We start from the raw sequence: 10,146 nt of genomic DNA on the forward strand, positions 1-10,146 counted from the left end.
AAGAGTCGGACACGACTGAGTGACTGAACTAACTAACTAACAGAGACAAACAAGCAGAGAGCAAATTGCAGCACAGTGTGATAACTAGAGATAAATATGGGATGGCATGAATGGGCTGTGGTCATCATCGAATATTTTCTAAACTTGAGTCTTGGGCTTCCCAGGTGTCCCTAGCGATAAAGAACCCTCCTGCCAATGCAGGAGACATGAGACTCAGGTTTGATCCTTGGGTCTGGAAGATCCCCTGGAGGAGGGCATGGCAACCCCCTCCAGTATTCTTGCTTGGGGAATCCCATGGACAGAGAAGGCTGGTGGGCTACAATCCATAGGGTCACACAGAGTCGGACATGACTGAAGTGACTTAGCATGCAAAACTGGCTCTTAGTTGTTGAGAGAAGACATAGGTAGGTAGTGAAGCATTTGTTTGTTCTTGTGGATTGGCAGGTGAGTGGAGGCGATGATTTAGCAGCTCCAGAGTGATGTCAAACTCATAGGACTCAACATAGCCTAAATTAAACTCTTATCTTTTCTTCTCTTTCTGCTTTTCTTCTACCATTCCCTCCTCAGTAGATGACACAAACACTCAGCCAAATATTCAACCAGAAGTAGGGCAACGTCTCAGTATGTCCTCTTTTAACAAACATATATAGTTCATTGTTCAGAAGTCTGGCCATTCTGAACAACTTTCAAAATCCCAAATATGCCATGACTCCTTTTACCTCTGAATGTTTATTTCCTCTATCTGGAACATACCCTCTCTCACACATACCCACTTTAGCTTGGCTAGCTAATATTTTTGGTTTCTGTACATTGACACACAATATTGCATTAATTTCAGGTATATGACATAATGACTTGAGATTTATATACATTCTGAACTGATCACCACAAGTCTAGTATTTGTCTATCACCACAAAAAGTCACTGTAACATTACTGACTATATTCTCTATGCTGTATAGTACATCCCAGTGATAGATTTTGGTTTGTGGTTACCATGAGGTTCATATATAATATGATATAATATGAATGGCAATGTATAATATGAATTTCATGGTTTTAAGTCTGTTTCAAGTTTTTAACTGTATTTCAAATGCATTCTAAAAGCACTACATTTTTATTCCTTCCCTTCCAAGTTTTATGCCTTTTACACCATATTTTACATCTTTTCATTTTGTATATTGCTTAAATCATTACTTTAGATGATTTTACTACTTTGTCTTTTAAGTTTCATAGTAACTTTGTTAAGTGGTTGATCCACTATATTTGCTATGTGTTTTCCTTTATTACTGAGATTTTTTTTCTTTTATAATTTTCTTGTTTCTAGTTATGATCTTTTCTTTTCCATTTGAGGAAGTCCCTTTAACATTTCTCATGAGGCTGGGTCAGTGTAATGAGCTCATTTAGCTCTTGCTTAATTGGGAGGCCTCTTATCTCTCCTTCAGTTCTGAATGATAACCTTGCTGGGTAGCTTATTCTCGATTGCACTTTTTTCCTTTCAGAAATTTGGACATATCATGCCAGCCCCTACTTCCCTATACAATTTGCCCTAAAAACTAGCTGACGGTCTTATGAGCTTCTCTTATGCACTGTTAGTTGTTTTTCTGTTCTTAGTTTTAAGGCTCTCTCTTTAACCTTTGACGTTTCAATTAATGTGTCTTGGTGTGGACCTCTTTGGTTCATCTTGTTTAGAACTCTCTGTGTTCCTGGACATGGATGTCAGTTTCCTTCTCCAGATTAGGAAAGTTCTCACCATTATTTCTTTAAATAGGTTTTATGTCACTTTCTCTGTCTTTCTCTCTTGTGTTTCTTATAATGCAAATGTTATTATTTGCTTGATGTTGTCCCAGAGGTCTCTTAAACTATCCTTATTAAAAAAAATATGCAAGACAGCAAAAGAGACAGAGATGTATAGAACAGTCTTTTGGACTCTGTGGGAGAGGGAGAGGGTGGGATGATTTGGGAGAATGGCATTGAAACATGTATAATATCATATATGAAATGAATCACCAGTCCAGGTTCGATGCATGATATTGGATGCTTGGGGGTGGTGCACTGAGACGACCCAGAAGGATGGTACGGGGAGGAAGGAGGGAGGGGGGTTCAGGATGGGGAACACGTGTACACCTGTGGTGGATTCATGTTGATGTATGGCAAAACCAATACAATATTGTAAAGTAATAATTAAAAAATAAAGAAAATTAAAAAAAATTTTTTTTTCTGCTCTGATTGGGTGATTTCCACTACCATGTCTTCTAGATTGCTAATCCATCTTTTGCATTTTCTTTCTTTTTTTTTTTTTACACAGATTTTATTGTTACAAGTTTAATTAATACCATATAACACACACACACACACTAAATTCAAATAATAATTTGCAAGACATATCTAGGAGAAATTATTACAGCAGATAACATCACCAAGAAAGATTCTCTATGGTCAAGTAACTTTCTGCTCTGCTGCTGCTGCTAAGTCACTTCAGTCGTGTCCGACTCTGTGCGACCCCATAGACGGCAGCCCGCCAGGCTCCCCTGTCCCTGGGATTCTCCAGGCAAGAACACTGGAGTGGGTTGCCATTTCCTTCTCCTATGCATGAAAGTTAAAAGTGAAAGTGAAGTCGCTCAGTCGTGTCCAACTCTTAGCGACCCCATAGACTGCAGCCCACCAGGCTCCTCCATTCATGGGATTTTCCAGGCAAGAGTATGTCTTTTGCATTTTCTAATCTGCTGTTGATTTTCTCAACTGTATTTTTCATTTTTAATATTGTATTCTTCAGTTTTAGTTGGTTATTTTTAATATTTTCTATCTCTTTGTTGAGATTCTCACTAAGTTCGTCAATTTTTCTAAGTTTGATAAGCATTTTTAGGACTACTGTTTTGAATTTTGTATCTAGTAAACTGCTTATCTCTGTTTTGCTTAGTTCCCTTTTCCGATCCTATTGTCTTGCTCTTTTGTTTGGAATGCCTTCTTTTGCCTCCTCATTTTCACCTAACTCTTTGTATATATATATCTCCGGGTCTTAAAAGAGTGATCTTAGGTAGAAGTTGTCCTGTGGGGACCAGTGGCACAATACCCACTGGTTACCAGAACTAGGTGTTCCAGAGGTATCCCCAGTGTGGGCTGCATGGACCCTTTCTTTTGTGGTTGGGCTGCTGCTGATGCAGACATCCTGGTGGACAGGGTTTATTCCAAGGCCAGCTAGCTATGTGACTTGGCAGAGTCTCGTGTGGATAATCTAGTGGGTGGATCTGGTCCCTCACCTGGCTGTCTGGTAGGCCTGACCATGAATATGTGGGTGTACTGGTGTGTCAGGCTGGTCCCCTGGAGTGGGAGCCACTTTGGAAGGATGCTTTTGCTGGCTGAGTCCTACCATCAGATGGACAGGCCTAACTGTCCAGGGCAGGGGCCTCTTGGAGGGTGCCACTACCAGCCAGGAGGGTGAGAGTTGTCTTGGAGGGACTGGCTGGGTGGAGTGGGTTGTTTCTCAGGGGAATGCTGGGTGCCCAGTGTTAGCTAATTTGATGGAGAGTGACAGAAATGGCACCTGCCAATGTTGGACCAGCTAGGTGGAATAATTTTTTTATAAGAAGGCACCTACTAGTACTTCTGTCTCTGGAAGAAGTTTTACCAGATCCCTGTTCTTCCACACATCCTAAAATTAGTCAATGAGTTTCTGTTCTTTTTGCGTGACCCAGGTGCTTGTATGGCTCAGCTGCAGCCTATGCACTGGGACTTAGAATAAGGGAGTTTGTGCAAAAGTCCTTCAAGAGTGGAATCTTACTTTCCCACAACTCTCTGGCTTCCTGGAGGTAAGCCCCAGTGGTTTTCAAGATGAGACATTATAAAGGCTCATCTTCCTGCTGCAGGTCCCTCAGGTTGGAGAGTTTGATGTAGGCTTGGGCCCCTCAAACCTCAGGGGGGAGCCCCATGGTTGTGATACCTCTTCTGTTTGTGAATTGTTACAACAAGGGTGTGGGTTCTGACAAGACCATGCCTCTGTCCCTCCTACTTTGTCTTGATGTGGCCTTCTCTTTATATTCTTAGTTTTAAAAATCTGTTCTCTTACTCTTTAGATCATTCTCAGAGATCACTATTCTATATGTAAATAGTTGTAGTTTTGGTGCATTTGTGGGGAGAGGTGAGTTTAGGATCTTTCTACTTCACCATCTTGATCTGGATCCTGTCTTTCCTCTTGGCCTCTTATACTCATTTTTTAAACTTTATTTTATTGAAGTATAGTTGATTTACAATGTTGTGTTAATTTCTGCTACATGACAAAGTGATTCTGCTTACACACACACAATATTCTTTTCCATTATGGTTTATTACAGGATACTGAAAGTAGTTCCTTGTACTATACAGTGGGACCTTGTTGTGCATCCATTCCAAATATAATGGCTTGCATCTGTCAGTTCCAAACACTCAATCCATCCTCTGTCCACTCCCTCTCCATTGGAAACCACAATTTTGTTTTCTATATCCGTGAGTCTGTTTCTATTTTGTAGATAAGTTCCTTTGTGTATTCCATTGTGTGTGTGTGTGTATCTCCTGGAGGGGAAATGGCAACCCACTCCAGTAATCTTGTCTGGAAAATTCAATGGACAGTGAAACCTGGAGAGCTACAGTCCATGGGGTCGCAAAAGAATCAGACACAACCAAGTGACTAAACAACTACACACACACACACACACACACACACAGAGTCTTCCTCATCCCTTCCTCTGTTGACGGACATTTAAGTTGTTTCCATATCTTGGCTGTTGTAAATAGTGCTGTTGTGAATATAGGAATGCATGTATCTTTTTGAGTTATAACTTTGTCCAGATATATGGCCAGGAGTGGTGATTGCTGGATCACTTGGTAACTTTATTTTCAGTTTTTTGAGGAACCTCCATACTGGTTTCCATAGTAGCTGCATGAAACTGCATTTCCACCAGCAGTATAGAAGGGTTCCCTTTTCTCCATACTCTCTCCAGCATTTGTTATTGGTAGATTTTTAAATGGTGGCACTTCATTGTAGTTTGACTTGCATTTCTCTAATAATTAGCACTTATATTAATTCTTAAAGTATCAGTTTAGGCTTTACTTGTACAGGAAACCTTCTATGAAAACCTATATCTAGGCTGGATGCTCTTCCTGTATCTTCCCTATCATATATCAAGAAAGTATTTATGTCATTCTATTGTAATGGCCTGTTAGTTTTTCTGTCCCCTTCATTAGTATATAAGTTCCACAGAAGAAGAAACATTATCTTTTAAAACTATAACTATTTTACGGTGACTAACACAGTGGTTGGCATAAGGTAGGTATTCAATAGATATTTGTAAAATGAATGAGGAAATGAATGATTGAAATTTCACAAGTAGAAAATTCCAATGATGATAAAAAGCCATGGTGTGGATATGGTTCTGTGTGGCAAATATAGGTGAAGTTGAAAGTCACTGGAATTAAGAAGGCCAAGAGCTTGTCTACCTTAGAGATGTCTGGAGCGATTGAAGTTTGTTAAGGACAAACATGGATAGAAAGATCAAGAACCACAGTCAAGGTCTTTAGTAAACATAGTAAGTATATCATGAGGTCAACAGATCAGAGATGACAAAGCGTTCAGTTCAGTTCAGTTGCTCAGTTGTGTCCGACTCTCTGCGACCCCATGGACTGCAGCATGCCAGGCTTCCCTGTCCATCACCAACTCCTGGAGCTTGCTCAAACTCATGTCCATTGAGTTGGTGATGCCATCCAACCATCTCACTCTCTGTTGTCCCCTTCTCCTCCTGCCTTCAATCTTTCCTAGCATCAGGGTCTTTTCCAGTGAGCCAGTTCTTTGCATCAGGTGGCCAAAGTATTGGAGTTTCAGCTTCAGCATCAGTCCTTCCAATGAGAAGGGGTAAATGGTGCAAAAGCCAGAATGGAAGAGCATCAAGGAAGCAAGGAAGGAATTTTGTATGAACATGAAGGGATACTTTTTTACACCAAAAAATTTTTTTCCTGTCCATACAAATCTCTCAGATTGTCTTCAAGCCCCATCTATAGAATATATTTACTGTGCTTAATAAAACTTTAATACTGAACCCCTAAGATGAAAGTATATGGTGAATATTTTCCATTGTTGCCTTTCAGTTTTTCATTCCCAAGTTCAGACTCCAAGTTTGCCATTCCTTTTATTGAGACTGCCAGTCCATCATAATGCCTTTGAAAACAATCACAATGCCTCCTACAGCAACTGTTTCCTCCCTGGAAAGAAAAAAAAAAAAAAGCAACATGTTTTTAACTTTAGCTTTCAAAGTATGCTCTCTCACTGGCTCATTTTTTTCTTTTAATACTCTCCTCAAAATCCAATTTTTCTAATGCTCTGTGGCTCACACTGAATGACTTATTTCCAGAGATTTGAATTACTGCAAACAGGCCTCTTGGGTCCATCCTAGTGAAATCAGTAATAGGCATTTCTACCATGTAACATCTTGCCAGGCAATGTTTTGTATTCCTTTTTATTTAGCTCAGCCCAGTGAATCTTTATAAAATGGTGAACTTTTTTTACTCTTCTCTGGAAGAGGTTTCCTCTTCCTTTCCTTTCCTTCTCAATCCGTGTAGCTGGTAAGAAAGGCACAATGGAAAAGTCAGCATTGTTAGTTTTTTCCCCTTCCTTCTCACATTCATCTCTACATTTCTGCTCTTACCCGCCCATTCCAATTCTTCAGTTGTATCTTGCTGGCCACTTTTAAGAGGCTGACACAGAGGTTCTTGAGACACTATCTCACTCTCAGTGAGACAGAGTCTCCCTCTGAAGGACTCAAGAGTGAAACTCTTTGATCTCAGGTCTCATAGAAGAGGCTCCTCCCACCTTGACTCTACGCATCCACCCCCACCCTAGTGTCCCGTGTGGTTTGGACAGACACCCACTCACTGTCATTGCTGTCCTCCATTCTCCCATTTCTAGCTCTTCACTTAGGTCTGCTGCAATATCCCCAACAGTTACCCTGCTGAAGGACATACATTTCCACTCCATGAAACTACAACTTGATTTGGGTGATTGAATTTGATCTGAGATTGAGGGAAAGAAGGCCTTTGAAATGAAGTCTCTGAAGCCATTTTAACTGATTTGAGGCTTGCTATCTGACTTAATAAATATAATGGTGCCATTTAAATTAGTGACATGTGAATATCATATGGTATGGGTAGAGTTTGGTCCTCATTATTTCAGAAGATCGTCTTCTTTGACCTAGAAGGCAGCACTAGTGGGAAGCATGAAAAAGAAGAGGGAAATTAAATCAGGCTGGTAACCAATGTGTGACACATGTCACTGATAGATCATACTTTTATCTGAGAATTTCTGCTCACAAAGCCAAACCTGAAGAGTGGAAATATAAATGTAGGCCTGTGGCCTGCTTTCTCCTCTTGGTGCTGTGAAAAGGCTCTTAAGTTAAGAAGAAAAAACAACCAGACGTCTGGGGTTTTCTTTAAGCTGACAGTTTTTCCCTCCATCCTAGGATATCCTGATAAAGTTCTCCTTGACTTTTCAGCTTCTGCCTTTATAGGTTATTAGAGGAGGCCACAGAGCCTTTCTCAGCTCTACTTCCCTCTTAGAAATTCCTTTATAGGAAATACTGACTTAGAGCCCCAGGCCTCTGCTTGCTGTTGGCTCTGACACTTCTCTACAACATGAGAAGCAGAGGGAAAGGTTGGAAGGGCAACTCTTCCAGTTCAAGATGAATTCCCATAGAGCATGCACCAAACCCATGCCCACCACTGACTCTAGACGTGGGCACCTAGAGGCTGCCTGTGTTCCTACAGCAGGATGGGAGCCAGGGCAGACTTCTCTGTGTTTTCTTTGTGCTTTTTACAGTCTCTTATGTAGGTAGACAGTCTACTGTTACGCCATTTTAGAAATGAAATGGTAGCAAAGCATCATTATGCATCTGGCTATAGGATATGAGAGCACATCAGAGATGCATCGGAGCCTAGGTCCCAGGTCCTCTGACCACCAGTCTGGCTTCTTGCTCTTGGTACCCGCTTCTTCTCCTAAGTCCCTATTTTTGGTCAGAAGTGATGTTATTCTGAATGTAAAGAAGCTACATTTAAAAACAAAATTCTGAGCATGTAGTTTGTTCTCCAGTCTCTGAGCTGATTTGTTTATCTAATCTGTACACACAGAGCTCTGACTTCATTGTGTTTTGCTAGAATCACATTCCAGGGCTTTGTGGTCGATATTATGCAATGCCATTTTGCTGGTTTGTACTCTGCCAATTTTGGGGAGCAAGCTTAATTATGCAAATGCATCTGATAATAGATTATTCATTTTAGTCATGCTCAATTATTTATTTTTTATGAATGGCCCTGATGACTTGGATGGAGCTTAGCAACAGCTCATCTCATATCTAACAAGAAGACACAGGCAAGGACATAATTCTGATGCAGGTCAACTGCTCTTATGGGCATCAAGCTGCTTGAGGAAAAATCACATTTGAGGCAAAGCCAACTATTTCTATGGAAAATGCCAGCTGTTATTGCCTGTCTGTTATTCCCTGACTGAGAGGCCACTTCATGGGCCGGAAGGAGCAGTGTCACTTAGAGGCAGTAGGATTTTACTTGAAATTATGGGTTGAAGGTGAATGGACAAGAAACCTGTTTGGTTACTAATTCCTGAACTACGGCATTTCCCCATTTGGGTCTGTCTTGCTTTAGGGATCATAAAAATGGACCTGCAGGAAAAGCAGTAACGTGGAAATAGACACACTAGGGTGTTTTGTCCTTCTCAGAAGTAAGTAAGTGAAAATAATGCTGCTGAGTGGAAACAGAAAGTCTGGCTGTCTTTCAGTTCAATTCAGTTCAGTTCAGTTGCTCAGTCGTGTCCGACTCTTTGTGACCCCATGAATCACAGCACGCCAGGCCTCCCTGTCCATCACCATCTCCCGGAGTTCACTCAGACTCACGTCCATCGAGTCCGTGATGCCATCCAGCCATCTCATCCTCTGTCATCCCCTTCTCCTCCTGCCCCCAATCCCTCCCAGCATCAGGGTCTTTTCCAATGAGTTAACACTTTGCATGAGGTGGCCAAAGTACTGGAGTTTCAGCTTTAGCATCATTCCTTCCAAAGAAATCCCAGGGCTGATCTCCTTCAGAATGGACTGGTTGGAGCTCCTTGCAGTCCAAGGGACTCTCAAGAGTCTTCTCCAACACCACAGTTCAAAAGCATCAATTCTTCGGCACTCAGCCTTCTTCACAGTCCAACTGGCTATCTTTAACTTGTTCATTTTTCCATGTGTGCCCTGAGCTTATTGACACACAGTGTTTATATATTTAAACAGACTTCACTCTGCCCCTCAGAGTTGGCTGTTACTCATAATGTAGGTATCATTTTATTATTTTTTAAAATTTATTTATTTATTTTTAAATTTATTTATTTATTTATTTATTTTTTAATTTTTACCTTACAATTCTGTATTGGTTTTGGCATAGATTGACATGAATCCACCACAGGTGTACATGCATTCCCAAACATGAACCCCCCTCCCACCCCCCTCCCCACAACATCTCTCTGGGTCATCCCCGCGTATCAGCCCCAAGCGTGCCATATCCTGCATCAGACATAGACTGGCAATTCGATTCTTACATGATATTATACATGTTTCAATGCCATTCTCCCAAATCATCAAGATTATTTCTCCCAAGAAGTCTTCCCTGAATACTTTACGCCCCTCCACCTTCAACCCCAGACTAGGTTACACACCCCTGTAATATTGTCTAACAGAATCAGGTACATTACTTACCTTGCCACTTATTTCACTTCATGGGATTGCTTGTTTAATTGTGTGTATATACCCATTTATGAAGATGAAAACCATGGCTATGCTGCTTATTGATACACAACTAACAGCCATCTCAACGCTTGGGAGATAGTAGCCACTTCATAAATGTTTGTCGAATAAAACAATGAATGAATAACCGATAGAAAGTAGTGATGTAGGGGGCGGGGGGTGTCAAGCTTTGCTCTGTTCCTTAACGTCCTATTGCAAACCAGAAAAACTCACCTAACTCGGTGGCACTATTTGTTTCTAATTGTGGAAAACAACAGTGTTTTTCCTACTGGATAGCTGTGGCTAATTGATTGATGGGTTTTGTGAATACTGTGGACAGTGGTGGCTAAGGTATTG

Source organism: Oryx dammah, unplaced genomic scaffold, assembly GCF_014754425.2.
Source record: "Oryx dammah isolate SB20612 unplaced genomic scaffold, SCBI_Odam_1.1 HiC_scaffold_14, whole genome shotgun sequence".
Taxonomy (NCBI): domain Eukaryota; kingdom Metazoa; phylum Chordata; class Mammalia; order Artiodactyla; family Bovidae; genus Oryx; species Oryx dammah.